Raw genomic sequence first — 1,029 nt, forward strand, 5'->3', positions numbered from 1 at the left:
AATAAATTGTCCTCTCAGCACCACTTTTGTCGTGTCCCAAAGATTTTGGTATGTTGTGGTTTTGTTCTCATTTGTTTCTAGTAACTTTATGAGTACACATTCAATTTCTTCTATTATCCAGCCACTTTTCAGCAGGGTGTTATTCAGTTTCCATGTATTAAACTTTATTTCCTTGGTCTCCTTATTGCTGATTTCTAGATTTATGGCATTGTTATCTGAAAAGGTGCTTTATCGTATTTTGATGTTTGTAAATTTATAGAGGCTTTCTTTGTGACCTAACACATGGTCAGTTCTGGAGAGTGTTCCAAATGCACTGGAACAAAATCTCTTCACTTCTGTTCTGGAATATTTTGATTTCACCACCATATTTGATTGACGGTTTTGCTGGATAGACGATTCTTGGTTGGCAGTTTCTTTGGACTTTTTTCCTTTTAGGGTTTTATATATGTCTCACCATTGCCTTCGTGCCTGCATCTTTTCTGCTGAGAAGTCAGAGCTTAATCTGATTTGCTTGCCTATGGAGGTAACACTTCTCTTTTCCCTAGAAGCCTTTAGGTTTTTCTCCTTGTCTTTGATTTTAGAGAGCTTGATTATGATATATCTTAGTGATTTTCTTTTGGGGGTCTATCTTTCCTGTAGTTTGTTCAACTTCTTGAATGTTTGTCTTCTCATCCTTCAAGATGTTAGGGAAGTTTTTGTTCGTTCAACTTCTCGAATGTTTATCTTCTCATCCTTCAAGATTTTAGGGAAGTTTTCATCCACAATTTCTTCAGCTATCTCCTCTGTGGACTTCTGTGATTCATCCTGTTCCAGAATGCCAGTAATTCTTAAGTTATTCCTCTTCATTTATCCAGCATGAATCTTAGAGTCTCTTCTGATTTTTAATCCTTTTTTTCTGCTTGCACTTCTATTTTAGCCATATTGAAAGATTTGTCTTCCAGTTTGCTGGTTCTGGCTTCCATCTATTCCATTCTACTCCTTTGTCCTTTCATTGTATTGTCCATTTCTGATATTTTATTATTCATCATC

This window comes from Chrysochloris asiatica, unplaced genomic scaffold (assembly GCF_000296735.1).
Source record: "Chrysochloris asiatica unplaced genomic scaffold, ChrAsi1.0 scaffold00611, whole genome shotgun sequence".
In the NCBI taxonomy this organism is placed as follows: domain Eukaryota; kingdom Metazoa; phylum Chordata; class Mammalia; order Afrosoricida; family Chrysochloridae; genus Chrysochloris; species Chrysochloris asiatica.